The following is a 25376-nucleotide window of genomic DNA, read 5'->3' as shown; positions in this document are numbered from 1 at the left end:
CCCTGGATGGGGATTGGTTCAATACGGATACAGTTCTGCCAATGAGACATAGGGAAACCTCTCCTGGGGAGGCTTCTGAGAAAAGTTTCTTCACTTCCCAAAAGAGGCTCCCACAGAGTCATTCTCTTTTGCTGATCATCCTTGGGCCTGAGTGTGGCACCTGTAGCTTCAGCTGCCTTCTTGTGACAGAATCTAGCCTGAGAAGGGCCGAGGAGGAAGATGGAAGGACTTTGGGTCTTCCCTGACATCTCTGAATATACCAACCATGGAGATGCTATGCCTCAGGAAGTCTGGTTAAATAAAATACTCTTAAAATTTTTAAAGTTGTATACCAGACTTTTTCCAGCTTGGCCCTCTAGAGTCACTCTCCACTCCTCTCTGTGAATTGAGAGGTGGAATTGGTCAATGGCATACAGCAGCAGTGGGTCAAAAGGCAGGAGGAGAGAGCCAAGCCATGGTTCAATAGGGACTGTGTTCTTTGACCAAGGCCATATTTCCGAGGTTCTAATAACCCCTCCTCCCCTTTGCCCTCTCAGGCATGGGAGTAGCTTTCCTCTGTTGCCAGTTAGTTCCCTGAACCCTGTGCATATTTTGTAAATTATCCCTCCATTAGCCTCTCTGAAGCGTCCCCTTCTGAGCACACCATGTCTTTTCTGCCAATACCCTGACTGATACATTGGGTTTTCAACTGATGTGGTTACTATCACTTGACTGAAGCTAGGCTGGCCTCAAAGACATCTTACTGTCATCTTTTACACAGATGGATCTGTTCATTGGTTTCAGTGTTTATGAGGTAATGTTTCCCTTTGGTGTCTGACAGCTGCATAGTTGATGAACCGATTGCTTTCATCAAAATACATACGCTTTACATAAATCTGCCAATATTTTTATTGGTTCCAGCTGACTTGTGGGTTGTTCGTCTTTATGGCCAACTGGAAAAAAATAGAGAGATATAAGTCCCCAATCTAGTCCATTAGACTTTTCATGCCTTACAACTATCTTCTAAACAAGCTATGAGATGCTGCAGGTGAAACTACTTTGGCTACTGCAATCATTCTCTCTTCTTAGGCCATGGCTTTATTTTACTCACCCATCATCTAGGCTCCTCTGACAACTTTAACTTCCTTGAATGTTGCTCTGCCTCAAAACCAAGCTCCAAATTTAGGGAGAAATCTGTAGAGGTCCCAAATGATCTTCAGCCCAAGCACCTTAGGTATTCCCCAGATGGCCACTTGGTGGCGCTCAAGAATCTTCACTCTGCTCACATGATCTGTAGGATGGCTCACATGAGTAAGGGAGGGGGTGCCCTAAAGGAAGTCTAATAAAAGTTATTATGTGTCTCAACATGCTCCATTGTGGATCATAGCACTGTCACACCTGCTACTTTTTAAGCATCTAGTGGAAGGCACAATCCACAACAGGATTATTCTGTTTAATTTCATCCAGATGAAGAAATTTGAACTGTTGACAGGATATATAGAAATACCACCATATGCAAAATATGCTATCAAAGAGCTATGAAAAGTTTTGAAATACAGATTTGAAATACCTTTGTCCTCTAATATAATGGGACACACACTTTATAGGTCAAACTGGAACGGAAGTCGTGAAGTCTCAGAAATAGCAAGAATTTTATGTGACTTTCACTGTCATTAAGCAAGGGGATAAAATGACAAAATAGGATTTAGAAAACTAAATTGACCAAGATATGCACAGAAACCTAAATCAAGTGGCTTAAATCTTGCCCTTCATTTTTGCAAATGTAAGATGCATAGTTATCAAAGATAAGGCTTTTCCATCTTGAAATATTAATGGGTTGGCCCATGAAGTTTTCCCCTATGCTCCCAGAGGCACCCATCATGTAATTAAATGACATTCTACTAGGTGTTCCCTTCGTGGCTCAGCGGTTAATGAGCCCAACCATGATCCATGAGGATGAGGGTTCGATCCCTGACCTCACTCAGTGGGTTAAGGATCCACTTTGCTGTGAGCTGTGGTATATGTCACAGACACAGCTCAGATACTGAGCTGCTGTGGCTCTGATATAGGCCAGCGGTTGTAGCTCCGATTTGACCTTTAGCCTGGGAACTTCCATATGCTGCAAGTGCGGCCCTAAAAAAGCAAAAAAAAAAAAAAAAAAAAAAAAAAAAAAAGAAAGAAAGAAAAAACATTCTACTAAGGTAGTGCAAAGGATTTTTTGGGGTTTTTTTGAGTATGTCAAGGCCTTCCATTGGTAAGTGTCCTACCATTAGCAAATGCCTTTGGCACTTTGCCTATAAGCCCTGGGATGCCTCAAATTTTGATTTGAATACCAATGTGTGCTTTTTTTTTTTCCATACACTGAGAAATTCTCTCACACCAGCTGTGTGTCTTATAATACAACTCAATTCTGTTACTACTTATCTGGAGTTAGATAATGATAGGTTAGGATTAAATCCTACAAGACTGCCCCTCCCCAAGTCACCTCATTAACATAACTTTAAAAAACATCTTTATTGCTCTGATCCCATAGGACATCCCAAGAATTTTTAGGAGCTCTGTGTCAGGAATAGTGACAAAAACCAAATTTATATATATATAATACTATAGACTATAGTATAGATCTAAAAAATATACATATATATGTTTATAATACTATAGAGTATAATATATAAATATATATAATGTTATGTGTTTATACTATAGAGTATAGTCTATATAAAATATATGTTATATAGTTATAATACTATAGACTATAGCATATATAAAAATGCTATATATTTATAATACTATAGACTATAGCGTATATAAAAAATATATAAAATATTATAATGGGGAGGGAGTGGGATGGACTGGGAATTTGGAGTTAACAGATGCAAACTACTGCCTTTGGAAAGGATAAGCAGTGAGATCCTGCTGTGTAGCACTGGGAACTCTATCTGGTCACTTATGATGGAGCATGATAATGTGAGAAAAAGGAATGTATACATGTGTGTGTGACTGGATCACCTTGCTGCACAGTAGAAAAGTGACAGAACACTGTAAACCAGCTATCATGGGAAAAAAAATTAAATAAAATGGTATATACTTATAACACTAAGGAGTATATATACTTATAATACTACAGAGTATTATAAATCACAGTATCACAGAGTCTTTCACCATTTCTGTTTTGTCCTCCTCCAGCCTCTGTGCCCTTGGTTCCAATGGCCTGTAACTGCCTTTGTTCAGAGGCTCTCCCTTGGGCCACAGGGCTACTCACTCGTGGCACACCAGCACACAAAAGGAGCTGGAATTGCCTGAGAGTTTGTGTGCCCCTCCCCGCTGGGTCCATGGCTACTGACAGGTGCAGGAGTTCAAAAGCCCAGGTCCCTTGTTTGAGGAGGGATAAACGTTAAGGTTATAATTTCCCCTTCGGGACTCCCCTCTGGATCAGGCTGAGGTTGGGGCCTGGCCAACATCCTTTCTTTGCTGGCTTCTTTCCTTTCTGTGCTCCCTGAAGCACTTCCTTAATAAATCATGTGCACCTGACTCCTATCTCAGTAGGTGCTTTTAGGAACCTAACCTAGGAAACCAATCATCAATCATCCCTAATAAGCCATGCTGCCCATGTATGGCCGAAAGTTGGGATACACATCAAAGTTTACTAGTAAAAAACTTCGCTGAAACATTGCTGAAAGGAGCCTTTGGCTTTGAATCCGTTATTGCAAAGAGAATACTGCTTCAGCGCACACAGGGTAATGGTGCTTATAGCTTTGCTCCCGACAAAGAAACAGAGCTGCCAGGGAGATGCCCACTGCAGTCATTTGGCTTCATGGGGAGCAGTCACAGGGGTTGTCGGTTGTGATTGTCCTTCTTGATTGCTATGGAATGGGCCTGGGTCTTTGTTTTAACTTCCCAGTCAGTTGAAGATTGGCAACTCCAAAACAAAGCTATTTTGCTCCTCCAAACAACTTTTTAAAAACCCAGTTTCTCTAATCGCAAGGAATCCTACTCAATATTGTTTCTTTTTTCTATCTTTTTTCTTTATACAGCTATACCTGTGGCATATGGAAGTTCTCAGGCTATGGGTTGAATTGGAGCTGCAGCTGCCGGCCTCCACCACAGGCACACAATGCTGGATCCAAGCAGTGTCTGCAACCTACACCACAGCTAACGGCAATGTCGGATCCCTAACCCACTGAGCGAGGCCAGGTATCCAACTGGCATCCTCATGGACACTGTGTCTTAACCCACTGAGCCACAATGGGAACACCTCAATATTCTGTAATAACCTATATGGGAAAATAATCTGAAAAAGAGTTGGTATATGTATAACGGAATCACTTTGCTATACTCTTGAAACTAACACAACATTGGAAATCAACTATACTTTTTTTGTGGCTTTTTAGGGCCGCACCTTCGGCATATGGAGGTTCCCAGGCTAGGGGGTCTAATCGGAGCTACCTGCCAGCCTACACCACAACCACAGCAACACCAGATTCTTAACCCACTGAGCGAGGCCAGGGATCAAACCCACAACCTCATGGTTCCTAGTTGGATTGGCTTCTGCTGTGCCATGATGGGAACTCCTAAATCAACTATATTTTAATAAAAAAAATTAAAATTCAAAAACCCAGTGTTTCTTGAACTATTGGTCCCTCATTAGCTAGAACTATAATTTTCTCAGTCATCATCTCACCAGAAAGAGAAAACACACTTTGACTGACATACCAACATGCTAAGAACTTGTGCATCTTTTCTTGTTGGCTCCCCATAGTTCCCAGAAGCCATGACATGGAATATAGACACTTTCAGATAAGCAAAAACTGAGAGAGCTCATCCTTAGCAGTTCATGAAGCTGAAGCATAAGGCTATCAGATAAAACTTGGATCTACAAGAAGGAATGAAAAGCATCATATATGGGTAACTATAAAAGACTGTATTTTTTTCTTATAATTCTTTTAAAAGACAAGTTTTTTTTGTTTTTTGTTTTTTGTTTTTTTGGCTTTTTAAGGCCACACTTGCAGCATATGGAGGAGGTTCCCAGGCTAGGGGTCTAATCGGAGCTACAGCTGCCGGCCTACACCACAGCCACAGCAACACCAGATCCAAGATGTGTCTGCGACCTACACCACAGCTCACAATGCTGGATCCTTAACCCACTGAGTGAGGCTAGGGATTGAATCTGCAACCTCGTGGTTCCTAGTTGGATTCATTTCCCCTGTGCCACGACGGGAACTCCAACACAAGGTTTAAAGTAATAATAATACTACTTTATCATATGGTTTAAAACTGGTAAAAGTAAAATATATTACTATAGTTAGGTACAAGGATAGGGAGGGTAACTGAATTATTCTCTATTTAGGTAATATATTTTATGGGAATTGGTATAAACAAATTCTAAGTGTAACATGATGAATTAAGAATATGTAGGAGTTCCTGTCATGACTCAGTGGTTAACAAACCCGACTAGTATCCATGAGGACTTGGGTTCGATCCCTGGCCTCGCTCAATGGGTTAAGGATCCAGCGTTGCCGTGAGCTGTGGTGTAGGTTGCAGACATGGCTCGGATCCTCCGTTGCTGTGGCTCTGGTGTAGGATGGCGGCTAGAGCTCTGATTAGACCCCTAGCCTGGGAACCTCCATATGCTGCAGGCACAGCCCTAGAAAAGGCAAAAAGACAAAAAAAAAAAAAAAAAAAAAAAAGGAATATGTATTGTTGGAGTGACCATCGTGGCTCAGCAGTAACCAACTCAACTACTATCCATGAGGACACTGGTTTGATTCCCAGCCTCGCTCAGTGGGTTAAGGATCTGGCATTGCCGTGAGCTATGGTTTAGGTCGCAGATGTGGCTTGGATCTGGCATTGCTGTAGCCGTTGTAGCAGCTCAGATTTGACCCCTAGCCTGGGAAATTCCATCTGCTGTGGGTATGGCCCTAAAAATACAAACACACACACACACATGCACGCGCACACACGCACATAGTGTAATCCCCTAGAGCTAAACTGATAATATTATATAGAAAAGTGAAGCTAAGAAACAAAGAGAGGAAATAAAATGAACTACTAAAAATATTTGATTAACTTAAGGCACAAAAGAAGGAACAGAAAGACAAAAAAATGGGTGGGACACATATAAAACAAACAGAAAGATGACAGATTTAAATCAAACCATATCAATAATTATGGCAAAGATTAGTAAATTGGATAAAAATGACCCAAATCTATTCTGTCTTAAGAAACACACTTTGAATATTTAGACACAGATAAAGCAAAAAGATGGAAAAATACATAATACAGATATAGATAATACAATACAAAAAAATAATAACACACAAGAAAGCTGGTAGGTTCATGTTAACATCAGAAAAAGTAGGCTTCAAGATGTGGCATACCACCAGATATAAAGAGAAAAATTTCATATTGATTAAAGGGTCAATCCATCAAGAAGATCTAAAATGCTAAATATGCATCATTTATTTTCTAGGGCTGCCATAGCAATATACCCTCAACTGAGTGGCTTAAACAACAGAAATTTATTTTTTTCACAGTCTGGAGGCTGAGTATATGATATCTTGGTCCTGGCAAGGTTGTAAAAGAAATCTAGAAAAGCCCCAAGTATTTGGAAATTAAACAACACACTACTAAACATTTTATGAGTCAAAGAAAACCACAAGGGAAATTTTAAAATATCTTGAACTGAAAGATAATGATAACACAACATAGCAAAATATGTGGGGTGTGGGTAAAGCTATGTCTAGAGGGAAATTTGTATCTTTAAATGCATATATTGTAGAAGAAGAAAAGTTTTGATCAATAATTAACTTTCGACCTCAAGTAGCTAGAAAAAGAAGAAATTTAAATCCAAAGTAACAGGTACACAACGTTGTAAATCAACTACACTTTAATATAAACTTCTTTTAAATCTAAAGTAACAGAAAGAAAGCGAATTAGTAAAACAGGAGCAAAAACCAGTGAAAGAGAAAACCAACAAAAAACAGAGAAAGCCAAAAGTTGGTTCTTTGAAAACATTAATAAAATTGATAAACTCTGGCAAGACTTAGCAAGAAAGAGAAAGGGAAGGAAAATAAAAGTGGGACCAGGGTAAAGCCTATACTGTGGTTCCTTACACTGTTTTTTACAGGTTTTCTGTATGTTTGAAATTACATCAAAATAAAAATTTACACAAAGTGGGTGAAATGTGCAAACTGATAATATTGAACGATTCAGATGTTGGTCAAGAGAGATTGTCTTTTTCTTCTGAAACGAAGACAGAGGTCGGGAAGGTGGAGGAAGGAATAAAAGTTATGGTTGAAGAAATGGGAGGGCTGAGTCCTTAGATGCATCACTGCGATGCCCTGAACCAGCTGGGCTTTGGGGCACAGCCGCTCTAACCTAGGTGCCCATAGAGGCTGTGCAGTCTTTGTCTTACGCAGTTTTCTGAGCTGCAGCAGGTTCCCACGCCAGTTTGCGCTCTCTCCTTGACGTTTCTTGCACTCAACACTTAAACTCCCCTTGCAGCTTTAACCTAAACACTATTGTGAAGCCAAGTTTTTTCGGCAGGGTTATGGGGAAGAGGATTTAGTTTTGCAGGGGGAGAAGACAAGCGTTTAAATTTAGTCGTGGATAAAAGCAAATCTCATGTTGCATCTGAATCAGAAACGAGGCAGTCACTTCTTTATTCTAAAAGCCAACAGCTGCTCTGAGACAAGCAGATTGAACCACTTCCTCTCTGCACAGAAATTCTCCGAGCATGCACACACACACACACATTTATATACACATATGGTTAGAAGAACAAAGAAAAGGAGCACAGGAAAAAATAATTCATTGATGATGTCATTCGCAACTTCAGTGCACAGTTATGTTTCATATTACAATTTCCTGCAAAAATCACGTTCAATCCAGGCAATTCTCTCAAGCCAGGAGGTTAAGGATTACATTCAGATAAGCACTAACCACAAATTAAGGCAGACTAGCTTTTTTTTTGTTTATTTGTTTTGCTTTTTAGGGCCACATTTGCAGCATATGGAAGTTCCCAGGCTAGGGGTCTAATTGGAGCTGCAGGTCTACACAACAGCCACAGCAACACAGAATCCCCAACACACAGTGAGGCCAGGGATCGAACCACCCGCATCCTCATGGGACGCCAGTCGGGTTTGCTACTGCTGAGCCACGACAGGAGAGATGCTATTTTTTAAGGGAGAGATGCTATTTATTTTCTAGGTTGTTTGTTTTTGGCCATGCCCCAAGTGTGCAGAAGTTCCCAGAGCCACAGCAGTGACAAAGCTGGGTCCCTAACCCACTGAGCCACCAGGGAACTCCCTTCTTTTAGGTTTTTATTATGCAAAATTTTAAACATACACAGAAGAATAGTGTATTCATACCCATCGCCCAGTCAACAATCAAATTACACTGAGTTGCAAGAAATCATAAAAGAGGAGGTCTGCAGTTTGGGATACAGAGCAGGGCATGGTTAAATTTAGCTTTATGGGAGCTCACTCCAACTTGATTAATCAGCTAATCAAAGCTCTTTGTTAATTTGAGTTTCCTTATCCTCATAAAGAAAGGGGAGTTCCTGTCATGGCTCAGTGGTTAGTGAATCCGACTAGGAACCATGAGGTTTCGGTTTGATCCCTGACCACGCTCAGTGGGTTAAGGATCTGGTGTTGCCGTGAGCTGTGGTGTAAGTCGCAGACTTGGCTCAGATCCTGCGTTGCTGTGGCTGTGGCGTAGGCCGGCAGCTACAGCTCCGATTCGACCCCTAGCCTGGGAACCTCCGTGTGCCATGGGTGCGGCCCTAAAAAGACAAAAAAAAAAAAAAAAGATTAAAAAATATAATAATAAAGGTTTTCCAGGACTCACCAGCGGCACCATGTTTCTGTAGTCTTGGTCGAATGCTCATGCTCTGTTAAGATTCTTTGTCTTAGTCGACCCCTTGTTAATCAAGGACGAGAAAAATGACAATGTTGTATTATATTTCCATGTTTCTTTCAACAAAAGCGAGACAACGTTTTCTAATTACAGTCCACTGTGTTTGAGATGGTGGCAGGACATCTGCGTGGAGAGGATCATTGGGCGAGTGGCACTAGAAACCTGGCTCACGGAGAGTGTGCAGAGGCTGGAGATCTGTTAGGGGTGGTAGTCTGTAAAACCGGGAGACAGAGTCAGGGAGGAAGGGTGGGGGAAGTTCCTGTCGTGGCTCAGCGGTAATGAGCCCGACTAGTATCCACGAGGACTAGGGTCGGATCCCTGGCCTTGCCCAGTGGGTTAAGGATCTGGGCATTACCGAAAGCTGTGGTGTGGGTTGCAGATGTGGCTCGGATCTGGCGTGGCTGTGGCTGCCAGCTGCCAGTGGTGTAGAATGGGAGCTATAGCTCCGATTGGACCCCTACTGGGAACGTCCATATGCTGTGGGTGCAGCCCAAAAAAAGAAAAAAGAAAAAGGAAGAAGGGTGGGGACGAGAGTTAGGCCCAGGTAGAACTCTGTGGAACCTCCAATTTAGATTTCGATTACAGGAGGGACAGGCAGGAGTAGGCCATGAAGCACAGAGCCCTGGGAGGAAGGGGGAAAAAGGGTTAACCAGATGAGAGGGCCAGAGGGTGCTGAAGGCCCACAGAATGAAAAAGCGGGGGGGGGGGGTTGCGCGGGGGGCACAGGGGGCACAGTGCTGAGACTATGGGCCAGGATAACAATCTCCTGTGCCTCTCACCCCCTCCTTCCACCCCCTGCCTGTCTCCTCCACCTCTGGAACCCCTGTCTCCCGGGGGAAACACTGCTCTTACTCCTTTCCCCTTGATTGATTGATTGATTGATTGGTCTTTTTGTCTTTTTAGGGCGGCACCTGTGGCATATGGAAGCTCCCAGGCTAGGGGTTTAATTGGAGCTACTGCTGCTGGCCTACACCACAGCCACAGCAATGCCGGTTCCTTAACCCACTGAGTGAGGCCAGGGATCGAACCTGCAACCTCATGGTTCCTAGTCAGATTCATTAATCACTGCGCCACGACGGGAAAGCCTTTATTTATTTATTTATTTACTTACTTACTTACTTTTGTCTTTTCCCTACCCCTTCCCTTATCACCCCCTCCTCCCCCTCCCTCCTGGACTAGCCAATCCCTAGCTAACAGTCAGATCTCAGCTTCAAATTCTCTTTTCAGACCTTCCAGTGAGGTCAGGTACCTTTCCTCTATAAAAGATCTAGGTGGTCACTGTGTATTTTCACAACTCCCATTCCTACTTCCCCGAGTAGATGGGGAGCTCCATGAGGGTAGAAGACCTGCCTGGGTCCTTCACAACGTATACAGCAAGTGCCCACCTCCAGGCTCAGCTCGAGCTGCACTCAATAAAGAGTGAAGGAATAGGGAGTTCCCATTGTGGCTCAGCCGTAACAAACCCAACTAGGATCTATGAGGACATGGGTTCTATCCCTGGCCCCACTCAGTGGGTTAAAGATCTGGCATTGCCGTGAACTGTGGTCAGTGGCTACAGCTCCGATTTGACCCCTAGCCTGGGAACTTCCTTATGCTGTGGGTGTGGCCCTAAAAAAGACCAAAAAAAAAAAAAAAAAAAAAGATTGAATGAATACGACTCCCCCTGTGGCTTATGGCATAACTACTCAGCGTTGTCTCTGCAACAGTTCTGGTTCGATCTCTGGCCAGGGACCTTCCATATGCTGTGAATGTGGCCACATGTTTTTTTAAAAAAAATGGAATGATTGAAGGAATGTGGTCAAGGAGGTGGTGGCGCATTCACAAGGATTCAAGGCCAGATATTCTTTCTGGAATGGCTCAGAAGTTCTGCTCTCTCATCTGCAGTTTCTGCGCACAACCCCGGGGAATGCCAAGCGGGTAGCACCAATTGTCCCCGCCTCCTGCTGTTGCTCCCATGGCCAGCGTCCCCAGTGGGGTCAGGCTGGCCTCCTGCTCTCCGGCCTCAGCTCAGCTCTGCAGAGATCACTGACTATGCTGGGGAGAGGTGTTTCAGGGGACAGATGAGGGTGGAAGCCAGACCGAAAAGAGTGGGAGGTGAGGAAGGGGAGATGGTGGGTGTCGACAGCTTCCTCCCAAGCTGGGCTTTGAAGGGGAGGAGAGAATTAGGATGGTGGCTGCAAGGAGCTTTGTGGTCAAAGCAGTTGGTCTTTTTTTTTTTTTATTATTACTCAATGAATTTATCACATTTATAGTTGCACAATGATCATCACAATCCAGTTTTATAGCATTTCCATCCCAAACCCCCAGCGCATCCCCCCAGTCTTTTTTGGGGGGAGCGATTTAAACATTTATTTATTATTATTATTATTATTATTATTTGCTTTTTAGGGCCACACCCGCAGCATATGGAGGTTCCCAGGCTACAGTTCCAATAGGAGCTACAGCTGCCGGCCTACACCACAGCCACCACATTCAGGAACCAAGCTGCATCCGCCACCTACACCACAGCTCACGGCAACACCAGATCCTTCACACACTGAGCGAGGCCAGGGATCGAACCGAAACCTCATGGATGGGAGTCAGGTTTGTTAACCACTGAGCCACGACGGGAACTCCTAAACATGTTTAAATGTCAGTGGAGAGGTTCCTACCCAGAGAGAGAGGTTGACTAGACCGGAGTGAGAAAGGATCCGGGAAGAAGGGTGGCGACACGGGGAAAGAACGCGTGAATGTGCCTAAAGCCCTTTCTGCTCACAGTTGCCTGAGGGCGGCAGCCGCCCCCCAGCCCTACGTGGGACGCTAGGCCACCTAAGCAGGGCCGGGAATGAAGTGTCTGAGAGCTGGTTCTGAGTCACCGCCTTGACCGCCCACCTCCAGCTTATGAAGAGGATGGATGCAAAGCCCGAGAGGACCAGTAATTGTGAAAGAGATTTCTGGAGGAGAGGCTGATACTGTGGAGAGAAGGGAGCATGTGCTTCCAATTTTCCCACATCAGCTGAGCGGGGGCGGCCCCTAGATCCAGGGAGGCATGAGGGTGTCGGAGGCGCAGGAGAGGAAGACTACAGGAGAGGCTGTGGCTGTCTGTCGGTGGCTGGGCTTCCACAACATGCTTTTTTTTTTGGCTTTTTTAGGGCTGCACTCAAGGCATATGGAAGCTCCCAGGCTGGAGCCAAATCAGAGCTGCAGCTGCCAGCCTACACCACAGCCAAAGCAACGTAGGACCCAAGCCGCGTCTGCGACCTTTACCACAGCTCACGGCAACCCTGGATCCTTAACCCGATGAGCGAGGCCAGGGATTGAACCCTCAACCTCATGGATCCTAGTCAGGTTCGTTTACCACTGAGCCAAGAAGGGAATGCCCAACATGCTTTTCTTGAGAGGCAGGTGGATGTTGGCCCTAGGTATGCACTTCCTGTGGATCGATGTGGGCTACAGGTTTGAGATGGAGCAACCAGAAGTGGGTCTGGATCAATAGATCTCCCCCAGGTGAATTTGTACCCTGCGGGGCACTGTGTGAAGACGTGTTTGATTGCCAGGACTAGGGGGCGCTCCTAGCAGGGCTCCTCTAGTGGGCAGAGGCCAGGGATGCAGCTACAATGCACAGGTTAGAGGGGAGGGCGGTATAGGGTTGGCACTGGGAAGTCAGAAGAAGTTCCCATATGGCAGTCTGAGGATGCGAGTTCGATCCCTGGCCTCGATCAGTGGGTTAAGGATCTGGTGTTGCTGTGAGCTGTGGTGTAGGTTGCAGACAGGGCTCAGATCTGGCACGGCTGTGGCTGTGGTGTAGATCCACAGCTGCAGCTCCGACTCTCCACTTAGCCTGGGAATCATATGCCGCAGGTGTGGCCCCAAAGAGAAGAAAAAAGAAATAGTAATTGTAAGAGTGGGAGGAGCTGGGTGACACATAGTTGGGTTGCCAAACAACAGGTAAGAGAAAGGCTCCAGAGGCACAGCCCGGACGGATTCCTGGGGGCCACCCAGCAGTCCCTGGGCAGAGCCTGTGTTCCCAGGCTCCTGCCTGGAGCACTGCTGAAACCTGGAGTGGCACTGAGGCGCTCTGTGAAGAGTCCCACCTTTTGTTGCTGTAGGTCTTAGCTGTCCACCAGGCCGACTTTGGCATCTTTCACGGGCCCACACTGATAATCCAGTTCCTTCCTCAGTGCTGACAGAGTCACTTCTGGGTGCTCTCGGCCTCCATTGTGCCCATTTTTCCTTTATTATTATTATTATTATTATTATTGCTTTTTAGAGCCGCACCCACAGCATATGGATGTTCCCAGGGTAAGGGGTCCAATCAGAGCTACAGCCGCTGGCCTACACGATAGCCATAACAACGCCGATCCAAGCTGCTTCTGCAACCTACACCATAGCTCACAGCAACGCCAGATCCTTAACTCATTGAGCAAGGCCAGGGATCGAACCCGAAACTTCATGGTTACTAGTGGAATTCATTTCGGCTGAGCCACAACAGAACTCCTTTATTCTATTTTATTTATTTTGCTCCATTTTTCCTTCACAGAGAGGAGACTTTCTGACTTGCACCTTGTAAATGTCATCGCGCTGGCTCTGCTCCCCGTGTCCCTGGCGCTCCTGCCACGGGTCTGTGAGATATGGATGTGGGACGGGCATCTCTCAGTGCCTCTTCCATCGGGGATAGTGCTGTGATGGCAGGCAAGAGACACTAAGCTGGCCGCAAAAGAAATCCATTGGAAGGATGTGGAGCCCCTCCCAAAGTCAAGGAGGAAGTCGAAGAACCCAGGCTGAAACCTGGGAGGAACCAGGAACCAGGGAGGCCTTGGGGACCAGAAGTGGGAACTGATTGATAAGTCTTGCCCAGCCTCTACGGGGATGGGTCAGCCCCCACCTCTTCTCTGCCTTTTTTTTTTTTTTTTTTTTAATTTTTTGACCATGCTGGTGGCATGTGGAAATTCCTGGGCCAGGGGTCAAACCTGCCCCACTGCAGTGACGACACTGGATCCTTAACCTGCCACACCACAGAAGAACGCCTGCCTTTTATTTATTTATTATTTTGGCTGCGCCCATGGTATGTGGCAGTTCCCAGGTCAGGATTGAACCCATACCACAGCAGTAACAACGCCAGATCCTTCACCCACTGCACCAAGAGGGAGCTCCCTCTTTTCTGGTTTTGCTTCTCTCCATTCAAGGATCGGCATCCCAGGAGAGAGTGCACAGGTGGGCCCAGTGCCCTCCCAGCCAAGGGGCTACAGACCCCTGTGTCTGATTCTCATAGGTAATCCCAGTACTGTTCCCTGAGTATGGAGAGCAGAGGCAGGGCTAACGAAACGAGGTTCTGGATCTCCTCTGCTCTGTTGGGGGAAGATTCTGGATGCTTGTTTCCTGGAAGCCCCCTCCCACAGTTCCCAAGAGCCCCCTTCTCCATTATAGAAACTCCTAAACTCTGAGCCTCAGATCCCCTTGCCGCCGATGGAAACACAAGGTTGCATAACAATTTCAGGGTGTCACTGCTCCCCAGTCTGTATAAGTCCCTGAGGTGAAGAAGTCTCTCCTCTCACCAGCCTCTGTGTGGCTCAGCTGCAGGCCTCACATGCTGTCTTGCTGGGGAACATGCAATTTAACCATTTCACGCCCACGGACACGTGTGTTAACACAAGCAGAGCCCCAAGTCTTGGCTTAATCTTGAATATTTTTTTTTTTTCCCTCAAAGGGCAGAACACGATCTTAGTCACTGTTTTGTAGGGAGGAAAAAGTCCTGTTTGTCCTGATGATTCATTTTGGTGGTTTTTGGACGATGTTGTATTGATTCATGACGGCTCACTCAGCATCTGGTATGTATTAAATGGGACTTTCTCTTGGTGACAGTAAAATGAAAGATCTTAAACCAGGCTGACATTAAAAAGAGGCCTGGTGGGAACGCGAGAGTTTGAGCAATCTTCAGGACTCAAGTCAATTCAATCAGAGGCTGTATGGTCTCAGCAAAGTGAGCAAAACCCGACATGTGGCTTCGGTGCGGCGCTGCCCATGATGTAATGTCTGCTCCTCACGTTCCCGCCCATGAGTCTTTGCAGGTCAGATTGCTTCCCACAACCTGCTGTTTTATCCTGAAGCCATGGTCCCAATAGACACGTGGGGAAATGGGGGCAGGAAGCTGTCGTGGATGCTGCTCCGGGGCCAGATCCTCTCCAGTCTATCCCTGGATGTTTTCCACAGAAGCCCAGAGGCCATCCAGTGGTTCTTAATGGGGGATGATTTTGTCACCCCAAGCAATGTCTGGAGACATTTTTGGTTGTCACAGCTAAGAGGGTGCCACTGGGATCTAGAGCATAGAGGCCAGGGATTCTGCTAAACATCCTACAGGGCTCAGGACAGTCTTCACAGCAAAGAATTTCCCAGCTCCAAATGTTGATAGCACTGAGGTTAAGAATCTGCTTTAATCCAAACTGATCCTAAGTCCCACGTGACTTGACTTCAGGTCATTAACTGACTTAATAAAAAGACCACTAGTATGGTTAAAAATAGATCTTTTGAAAGAGCACATAATTTGTGTTTAAAAAGTGTCTATATCTTACCTAGATCATAGTCTCTAATATCATTCTCCACCGGAAAGAACCAGGGTGCCTGAGAAATGGCTGTTTCAGGGCTGCAACAGATAGCAAAGAAGGTATCAGAGACTATGGGGTCAGACTAAAAGGACACAGGAGCCAACCTGAAGAGGCTCTCTGGGGTCAAACATGGGATGATTTGAGCATCGAAAGGAATAATGCAGGAGTTCCCGTTGTGGCTGGGCAGGTTAAGAACCCGATAAGCATCCATGAGGATTTGGGTTTGTTTACTGGCCTTGTTCAGTGGGCTAAGGATCTAGCGTTTCTATGAGCTGCTGGTGTAGGTCACAGACACAGCTTGGATCTGGTATTGCTGTGGCTGTGGTACATACAGACTGGCAGCTGCAGCTCTGATTTGACCGCTAGCCTGGGAATTTCCATACACTGCAGGTGTGGCCCTAAAAAACAAAAGAGAATAATGCAAATATGCAAAAATTCATATCTGTAATCATGCAGCTGTTAAAGGTTTCCTTGTCTTAAAAAATCATATTTCTTTTGCTTCTTAATACAAAGAAAAATGACAATACCAAGGTTTATCAACAATGGAGCAAAAGAAGTTTGTATCACCTTGGCTAAGCTCCCATATTAAAGCTGCTTTGGAAAGTGAGCCACAGTTTGGGTCCACAGAGGTCACACAGTCATCACCAAACAAACCATAGCCATACACATACCCTGGGATGGTTGCAGCTCTCACGTGGGAAAGAGTGAGAAAAAGAGAATAATGTGTGAACAGATGATTACAGAATAGATGAATAACTCTACGGGAAGGTGCTTCAGCTGGAATCTTCCTCTTATAACTGAAAATCCAACTCAAGGAAGTTTAAAGAATGGAAAGAAGTTATTGACACATACTCAAGGGAGCTAGACAGTGCATGAATTTGAATGATCCACAGGCTGTTCCTGGTCCACCATGAGAGAGAACAACATCGGTAAAGCAAGATTGCAAGATTGTCTATTGGGCTGCACCCTGCAGGCCTGCAAGTCTTGTAATGGCCCAGCTGCGAGACTGCAGAGAGAGCCCAGAGCCAGTGACAGACACATGAGTGGTTATTGGATAGGGGGTCTTACATACCACCGTGTACAGCAGACAGCAAGTAGGACATAGCAACAATCATCCCTGCTCAGCGGAGAGAAAGAGGCTACTAGTTATAGGGGGAAATGACGTCAGGTTGGCTCATCAGTTACCAGGGAAACCAGCAGCTGGGGCAGGGGGCGAGCATGTAGGCAGTTACATGATTAAGCCCTATGATTAAGAATATTGGATAGTCGTGAGTAGGGTCTAGGAGAAGCAGGGACTGGTCAAGCAGGGAATGCAGAGAGCAAGAGAACAGCCATCTTGAGTGGCCTGACCATACATCATCTTTCTACAAACTTCCCTTCCTCCATTGTTTTACTTTATTTCATTTTATTTGGCCATGCCCACAGCATGCAGAAGTTCCCTGGCCAGGGATTGAACCTGCACCTCAGCAGTGACAATGACAGGTCCTTAACCTGATGAGCCACCAGGGAACTCCCCTCCATTGTTGGTAATGATAAAGAATAATCAGAATACCTGCATTTAAGTGGCAATGGAAACACCACTTTTTATAAGAGAAACTTCTAGAAACCACATGATTCATTTTTATTGTATGTTACAAAAGTATTAGTCAATGGGATAATAGAAATATAAAACTGAGAATGAAAAGCAAAACTGCCTAGGAGTTCCCACTGTGGCTCAGCGGGTTAAGAACCCAACTAGTATCCATGAGGATGCAGGTTCATCCCTGGCCTTGGTCAGTGGGTTAAGGATCCAGTGTTGCCACAAGCTGTGGTGTAGGTCGCAGATCTGGCCTTGCTGTGTCTGTGGTGTAGGCTGGCAGTTGCAGCTCCAATTCGACCCCTAGCCTGGGAACTTCCATGTGCTGTGGGTGTGGCCCTAAAAAGACTAAAGAAGAAAGAAAGAAAAATAGAACCTCCTTTATCACCATTTGGGAAACACTGGCCTAGCATGGTGATTCCCAATCCCAGCTGCTCCACAGACTCCCCTGGCAAGTTTTGACAACTAGTTGTAGTGGAGCTCATTCCCAGAGATTTAGATTCAACTGGCCTATGGTGTGGCCCAGGCTAGTTATGTTTAGAAGCTCACCAGGTGGTTCTAGTGTGCAGTCAGAGTTGAGAATCAGTGGTCTGGATTTAGGCTGGCCTCAGATGAGACTTAACCTGTTTGTCAGGAAAGTCATCAAAGACCTGTATTCTCATAGCACTAAGTGCTTATATGAAAAAAGAGGAGGGAGTTCCTGTTGTGGCTCAGCAATAACAAACCCAACTAGGATACATGAGCACATGGGTTCGATCCCTGGCCCCGCTCAGTGGGTTAAGGATCCGGCGTTACTGTGGCTGTGGCATTGGTAGCTCCCATTTGGACCCCTAGCCTGGGAACTTCCATAGGCTTCGGGTGTGGCCCTAAAAAAAAAAAAAAAATGTAATTAGGGTTAAATGAAATCGTAGGGGTGAGGCCCTAATCTGATAGAATTGGTGCCCTTATCAGAGGAGACTTGGAGCTCCCTGCACACACAAAGAAGAAGCCCTATGAGTACAGAGGGCGGTTATCTACAAGCTGAGAAAAGAGGCCTCAGAATGAAACCTACCTTGCTGGCACCTGGATCTTGGACTTCGAGCCTCCAGAACTGTGAGAAAAGAAACTTCCTTCATTGCAGGCACCCGGTCTGTGGGATTTTGTTACGGCAGCTCGAGCTGACTTGTAGACCACGTGACCCATGCCAAGACCAAAGAGAGGAGAGAGAAGTGTGGAGCAGAAAACTTCTCTGAAAAAGCAGAAAAGCTCCTCGGTAGGAGTTTGGGCAGTTGGCCTCACAATACAAGCAGGTGACCTGTGCCCAGCCTGGGATGGGGGCGAGTGCTGGCAGCACCGCCTGGAGGACAGGCAGCCCTCGGGCCGCCAAGTCCGGTCCAGTTCCAGGCTGACATGGACATCTTGCAAGGAGATGCTGACAAATGTGGAACTTCAGTTAAATGTCAACTAACAGCCTTTCGCTCATCTGTCCCCTAGGAAGGGCTCCAAGACGGCCCAACAATCCAATAGGACTTTGATGTTGTTTTCCTGATCCCAGTGTGAGCCTGGTGGGTAGAACCATCTGAACATTGACGCGTGAGGAAAAACTAAGCCCTCAGCTCAGAATGGACTTCGTGCTCCTGACTAGTCAGATTATCCTGAACCAGTTCTAAAAAGCCACTCTGCTGCACTTGGCTCTGCTATTAAACGGTTAACTCCCCCCCTTCACCCGGATATTGGAACATCCTTGACCAGGCCCCCTAACTCTGTCATTGTCCTGTGGGTTGTCCACTCATAGGTGTCTGCGCCCTCAGACGGCCACTCCCTGAACTCGTCACTCCTTGTGTCAGAGCTTCTGTGTCAGTGACAGAAAGAGAGCTTCTGGTCTCTGCTCTATTTCTAGCTCTAAAGGCTGTTTTGTTACTTCCACAATTTCTCTTCCTATTTGTCACAGCAATGCTGCGATGCAGCCCCTTCTCCTACCAGCAATGTGACGCATCAGAGACAGCAGTGCTTTCTGGGTGGTCGCGGTGGGAGGCGTGGGAAGGACACAGCCCAACTGCCAGGTAGCAGGTGCCCCGAGGCAGGGGGAAGGGATGCAGTCAGAGAGGAACCCTCTGGGGAGTTCCCATCATGGCTCAGCAGTAGCAAACCCGACTACTATCCATGAGGAGGCAGGTTAAAAATCTGCATTGCTGTGAACTGTGGTGTAGGTCACAGACGAGGCTGGGGTCTGGCATTGCTGTGGCTGAGGTGGAGGCTGGCAGCTGCAGCTCCGATTGGACTCCTAGCCTGGGAACTTCCATATACCACATGTAAGGCCCTAAAAAATGACAGACAGGAGTTCCCGTCATGGCGCAGTGGTTAACGAATCTGACTAGGAACCGTGAGGTTGCAGGTTTGATCCCTGGCCTTGCTCAGTGGGTTAAGGATCTGGTGTTGCTATGGCTGTGGTGTAGGCTGGTGGCTACAGCTCCGATTAGACTCCTAGCCTGGGAACCTCCATATGCTGCAGGGGTGGCCCTAGAAAAGGCAAAAAGACAAAAAGACAAAAAAAAAAAAGACAAGACAGAAAGAAAGAAACCCTCTGGGGCTTAGTGTGGTTGTTTGTTTCGTGTTGTTTTGTTCTCCTTACACTGGGTGATAGGGATGTGGGTGTTTTGCATTATTTATGCTTTTTTGTATATTGTGTTTGATAAAAGCTTTGTAAAAAAGATGAAAACACCCCAAAAGTCGGTGTACATGAATATTACCGCTAGCGTGTGAAGCAGAACTCCCTGCACTGTGGTGGAGCCAAGCATCCTGCTTCCCTCCCAGCGAAGCCCTGAGTCGTGGCGCCTTGCAAAATGGGCCATCGATAGTGCTGGAACCTCTGCACGTGGGTGCAGAGTCCTGGGCAAGTTGCCCTCGGTGCAGAGGACCAGGTCCATATTTGATGGGCACGGCTCGAGTTGCAGACACCGGTCTCTGTCAGAAAGAGGGGCTTCTCGTGGTAGATCTGGAAAGGTGGACGTGGCCGAGCTGGGGAGAAACTAAGCAAATGAACAGACACAAAATCCCAACCCTTGTTTCTGGTCCTTGGACGACCATTAAACCTGCTACCGCCGTGGAAGAAGGGGCCATGGATGCTGTGGCCCCCAGTCCCTAGCATGACACCCCACCATGCCTCCTGGGTCAGCTCTTGATTCCTTTGCACACACCAGCTTTTCCAAACTCTCTCTCCCCGCATCTCCCTGCCACTGCTCTGAGCACACGCTTCCTCCTGGATGCTCAGAGCAGGGCACGCTTCACATGGGACTTCTTTCCACCTCCTATTCTCCTCTCCTCACCTGCTCACTGACCTCTACACCCCACCCATACTCTGCTCTCTAAGGCCAGGCCCTCCTCCTGAGCTCTCAATCCATCCTCTCCTGCTGGTTCTGGAGCTTCAAAACCAAGAAGTACCTCCATTGTCTTTAGCCTCTTTCCTCTGAGCTATGTGCTTCTCATGAGATGTTATGTTATGTTATGCTGTTATATGTTATTTCAGGCTGCACTGGTGGCATGCTGGAAGTTCCTGGAGCCAGGGATCAAATCCACACCACTGCACTGGCTTGGGTCAACACCAGATCCTTAGCCTGCTGTGTCACAAGAGATCTCCTCTCATCAGCCTTTAAACAAGCTCAGGTCCTTCCCATTAAACTATCCCCCTGCCTCCATCTCTCTCTCCTGCTACTTTCAATCTCTCTGCTCCCCTTCTACCTAAGCAAGAGGGAGCTCCTTTCTCAACGATCAGCCTAATTTTTACTTCTGTTAAAATAAGAAATGAGGGAGTTCCCATTGTGGCATAGAGGAAATGAATCTGACTAGTATCCATGAGAATTTGGGTTCAATCCCTGGCTTTGTTCAGTGGGTTAAGGATCTGGCATTGCCATGAGCTGTGGTGTAGGTCGCAGACGTGGCTTGGATCCCACATTGCTGTGGCTGTGATGTAGGCCGGCAGCTGCAGCTCTGATTTGACCCCTAGCCTGGGAACTTCCATATGCCTCAGGTGTGGCCCTAAAAAAAAAAAAAAAAAAAAAAAAAGATTTGGGAGTTCCCTGGTGGCTTGGCAGTTGAGCACCAGCATTTTCCCTGCTATACTATGGCTTCATTCCCTGGCTGGGGAACTTCCGCATGCCACTGGCACAGCCAAAGAGGGGGGAAAAAAATAAAGCACTGTTTAAAAAATAAATAAAATACTGATGAATTTTTAAAAATTAAAAAAAATAAGAAATGGGGTGGAACTATCTAGACAATAAGAAACCTAGAAGGGTCTGTTCAACAGCATCATGCAGATCTGGTTGTTACCACACAGGTTTCAGTCTTCTTGATGGACTGGAAAAAAATTAAAAAGATCCCAGGAGAATAGGGTCCCCCAGCTCTTTTGGAGGAGCTGCCCCTCGAGGGTCTACAACCCATCAACCTGTTTCAGAGGGAGGGGGTTCTAGCAAGAACACCTTCCGATCAAAGTGCCATTTCCCCATCAAGGCAGGCTCCTCTCTGTTCAGTCATGGGCACAATTTGGGGACGAGACTTTCCCCAGGAATTTTGGAAAACACTCCATTTTGTACTAAAGATGAAAAATGTTTCTTTGTGTGAAAGGGAAACAGATTTGGGTGAGACTTTGCAACTTAAAGAGTCACGATTTGCTTTGCTTATCAATTTTTTTCCCCCCAGAAAGAGAAGAAAACAATATAGCTGTCTGGTGGTATTACAGGGTGAAAACAAACCTTTGGAGGAGAATTTAACTCCCGGGCTCCTGGAGCATCTTTGAAAGCCAAGTTTCTGGAAAGCATTGTCTACCCTCTGTGCTTTATTGTCTCTGTCTCCCATCCTCTCCTCATCTGCTCTTCAGTCCAACATCTGCTGTGTTTCAGCACCACGGAAGCAGCTCTCCCTGGGGCTTTACCACCTCCGTTGTCACTCCATCCAGTGGGATCTAGTCACGCGTTAGCATTCTGGGCTTCCCAGTGCCACTCGACATTCTGGGCTGCTCCCTTTTTTTTTTCTTTCTTTCTTTTTAGGGCCACACCTGCAGCATATGGAAGTTCCTAGGTTAGGGGTCAACTGAGAGCTGCAGCTACGCCACAGCCACAGCCACACCAGATCCAAGCATCATCTGTGAACTACACCACAGCTCACAGCAATGCCAGACCCTTAACCCACTGAGCAAGGCCAGGGATTGATCCTAGTCAGATTCGTTACAGCTGAGCCATGACGGGAACTCTGTGGAGCCCACTCTTAACAAAAAAAGTATTTATCCAGCTTGTTCCAGGCCTGCTCTTTTTCTTCTAGCTCCAGACCCGCACAGCCTGTAGGTACCTTGACCTCAATATACCCAAACGTGAAATCATCACCCTCCTGTCTAAGCCAGCTTCTCCTTTGCTCTCATGATTGGCCTTTCCAGCCGCCCAGCCTGCTTCCTCCAAAGGCCAATGCCACCCCTTGCCTGGATAAACTGCTTCTGGGCACACCCCTTCCATCCAACCTCACAGGACAGCCACTGGCCTCTCACTAAAGTGCACATCTGATCCCAGCCCCACTCGGCATCAAAGTCCCCAGTGGCTCCCCCAGCCTGCTGACATCCCAGCACATCTCCCTCTGCTCCCTATCCTGCACCCCCCACCCCTCATTCCAGCCCTTTCCGCTCTGTCGGCTTCCCCAGTGGGTGGGGCTACCCCCCCCCGCCCCCGCTCTCTGGGGCCTGTGCACCTCTGCCCAGGCTCTCCTGTCCCCTCGATATCTTTGGCCTCATCTTAAAGTCTCGCTCATTTTATTTCCCTTTTTTGGCTGCCCCGCTGCCTACAGAGTTCCTGGGCCAGGAATCAATTCCGAGCCACAGTTGCCACCTAAGCTATAGCTGCAGCATCACCAGATCCTTAACCCACTGTGCCAGTCGGGGGATCAAACCTGCATCCCACTGCTCCCTAGACACTGCAGATCCCTTTGGGTCACAGCGGGACCTCCCAAGCCTCACTTTTATCCTTCTCTGACCCCCGCTTGGAGTTAGGGGCCCTACCCATGACAAACACGGTATTAATAACATCTTCCGCAGTCATAATCATATAAATACTAGTGATTTAGTGAAAATCATGACGGACTGTCTTGGGAAGAAAGGAGGGAAAAGGTGGGTTTGGAGGAGTGTGTAGGGCTTCATCTCACCTTTGGTAGGAGGTTGGAAATCAGTGGAGAATGGTTCAAACCGAAAAGTCAGGAGTTTCCATGGTGGCTCAATGGGTTGAGAACCTGACGTAATCTCTGTGAGAGTGCAGGTTCGATTCCAGGCGTGGCTCAGTGGGTTAAGGATCCGGCATTGCTGCTCGGATGGGGCGCTGCTATAGTTGCGGTGCAGGCCGGCAGCTGCAGCTCCAACTCAACCCCTAGCCCAGGAACTTCCATATGCCGCAGGTGCAGCCCTAAAAAGACAGAAAAAAAAGTCAGTCAACAAGCACATAAACATATTTTGAAAATTAGGGAGGCAGATACCAAAAGAACTGACTTAAGAGTTCGAATTTTGCAGGCTTAGAGTAGGATACTGTTGCTAGTTAACCAATGTTTATCATACAACTGCTGGAGTCAAAATTAAATTAGGGAAATAAGGAACAAAGGCCCAAATCAGAGCCTCTCTGTTCAGCTAGGGGGGCAGACCCTGGCCCCAGCCCATCCCTGGCATTCTCACTGCCTAATTTGAAACTAGACAAAGCATGGCTTCAAGAAATTCCTGGGAAACAAGAGAGAACCGCCAAATGCCTTGAATGAGAAACAGCCGCTTAAACAACCATTAATGTCTCTGTGATTCAGGGGGAGAGAATTTTGCTGTATGTAGTTGCTGCAGAGAAGATCTCTCCTTTGTGTAGTTTATTCAGCACTCAGAATCTAGAAGAAGCTGGAGACACCCCCACCACCCGCCCCGGCTGTATTGCCTGAAACCTACCAACAGGAACGAGCTGCCTTTTTGCTTTTTTTTTTTTTTTTTGAGATGTTTTCTCCCAGCTGAAGGTGTGCCTTCCTGGCCCTTCGCAGAGACGTGAGGAGGTCTTGATAAAGCACGGAGGGAAAAACTCCATTCACAGAGCTGTCTCTGACAATGTGTAGAATTTTTCGCACACAGTCTTGGCTGGTTTAAACCAAGGAAACTGCATATTTTGGTTAGATCTTTTCCGGGCCAAGTTTTTATACAGATTTCCAGCAATGTCAATGCATGGTATGTATTTATAGTATCTTCAAATTAGGAAGAGGCTGCATGAAGATGCTAACGCAAACCTCCTGCATTTAGAAAACCTTTCAGGAGTTCCCTTTGTGGCTCAGCGGTAACGAATCTGACTAGGATCCATGAGGACGTGGGTTCGATCCCTGGCCTTGCTCAGTGGGTTAAGGATCTGGTGTTGCTGTGAACTGTGGTGTAGGCTGGCAGCTGTAGCTCTGATTCGACCCCTGGGCTGGGAACGTCCATATGCCGCAGGTACAGCCCTAAAAAGCCAAAAAAAAAAAAAAAAAAAAAAAAAGAAAAGAAAAGAAAACCTTTCAGGCTGAATCGTGTAGAACAGGGATGTATTTTCACTGTCTCATTTCACAGTCACATGTGAAATATGTCTTAAGCCTTAGGAATTTATGTATCTATAAAATCTACAAGCGGGAGCATATGCCATTTGGGATCTGCCCCACGGCTTTCCAGGAACACCTCATTCTGTGAAGTTTGTCATGGAGAAGAATTTTTTTGAGGTGGGTCCCCAGAGTTTGCCTTTTTATCTGAGAACTCTCATGAGCTCCGCTTAGACATGTACACGTGCACACACACACAGAGCCACAGAACAGAGAGGTGGCTGACCCAGAGGAAGCTCTGGAGGCTGAGCTGATTGACCTCCTTGCCCTGGGGATTAGAAATTGAGTGACCTAGAGCAGGGTCAGTTAGGATAGGCACCAAAGTCTAGGGTCGTGAAAAGACCAACCATGTTTCAGCAGAGGTGAGACAGCAGATACCCTGGGAAGCAGAGGAGACCTCATGTTCTTTTTTTTTTTTTTTTTTTTTTTTGTATTTTTAGGGCCACATCCAAGGCTTATGGAAGTTCCCAGGCTAGGGGTCCAATTGGAGCGTTAGCTGCTGGCCTACATCACAGCCACAGCAACACGGGATACCTTTTCAGCCTACACCCCAGCTCACGGCAACACCAGATCCTTAACCTACTGAGCGATGCCAGGGATCGAAGCTGAATCCTCATAGGTACTAGCCGGGCTTGTGACTGCTGAGCTACGATGACTTCCAAGCTTTTCTGTTCTGGGAGATACAGGTCATCAGGCAGAAGTCAGCAGAGGCCAGGAAACAGAGC

The 25376-nt window shown here is 46.5% G+C and overlaps 1 long non-coding RNA gene across 3 annotated transcripts; it reads right to left on the bottom strand.

Annotated features, from left to right (window-relative positions):
- Positions 1-860: 860 nt before the first annotated feature.
- Positions 861-16614, bottom strand: LOC146401617 (uncharacterized). 3 transcript variants are annotated; one of them, XR_014810431.1, is made up of 4 exons: positions 16549-16614; positions 15444-15514; positions 8827-8898; positions 861-932 (listed from the first exon to the last, which is right to left on the bottom strand). It is a non-coding gene; the product is annotated as an uncharacterized LOC146401617 (long non-coding RNA). The 3 variants fall into 3 exon arrangements; XR_014810430.1 differs by lacking the exon at positions 861-932 and adding an exon at positions 1185-1270; XR_014810432.1 differs by lacking the exons at positions 861-932; positions 8827-8898 and adding an exon at positions 13905-15358.
- Positions 16615-25376: the final 8762 nt, after the last annotated feature.

The sequence above is a fragment of the Sus scrofa genome, chromosome 7, assembly GCF_054392235.1.
Source record: "Sus scrofa isolate SSC_HxYL_T2T_F1_AM1 chromosome 7, Sscrofa_HxYL_maternal_Yorkshire_Landrace_v2.0, whole genome shotgun sequence".
In the NCBI taxonomy this organism is placed as follows: Eukaryota; Metazoa; Chordata; class Mammalia; order Artiodactyla; family Suidae; genus Sus; species Sus scrofa.
The sequence above is the reverse complement of the archived record's forward strand: the minus strand, read 5'-3'. Positions and strand labels throughout refer to the sequence as shown.